Raw genomic sequence first — 603 nt, forward strand, 5'->3', positions numbered from 1 at the left:
TAGTTTTTCACACCAAAGAAACTATTCGGTATTTCAGTTAAAGAAATCTCTGTATGAACATTAAAAATAGGGAATCCTAAAATAAAACTAAAAAGGAAAGTAAAAGAGAAAAGGCAATGATGTAACATCAAAATAATCCTTAATTCTGGAGATGAAAATGGTCCCTGAACATATTTAAATTGCTTCTCGCTCTTATAGTCTTATCTTATTCTTTTTTTCACTATTTAGAGAATACTTTATTAGTTTCTGTAATCAAACCCACATAGATAGACCTTACATATTTAGTACAATGTGTTACCCCTGTACAAATGGAAAAATAAAAATAAAAAAATTAACATTTCTAGACCAATATGTTTGTCCATTTCTGTATAATGCCAAGTCAACACAGTAAATTGGGATGACTTTTTCCAAAGTTGGCAGCACTGTTAAAGTTTCCCAAAATTCAATTTTATATATATGTGTGTGTGTGTGTGTATATATATATAGATATATGTAAAGACTAATAATAGTATGTTATGCATCTATAGCAGCAACAGCTTTTCCAGGTTCTGCAGTCATCTGAACAAAATTATAGACATTCAGCACATTCCATTAAAAAAAAAA

The sequence above is a fragment of the Fukomys damarensis genome, unplaced genomic scaffold (genome assembly GCF_012274545.1).
Source record: "Fukomys damarensis isolate Sample0158 unplaced genomic scaffold, DMR_v1.0_HiC HiC_scaffold_36, whole genome shotgun sequence".
NCBI classification, from domain to species: Eukaryota; Metazoa; Chordata; class Mammalia; order Rodentia; family Bathyergidae; genus Fukomys; species Fukomys damarensis.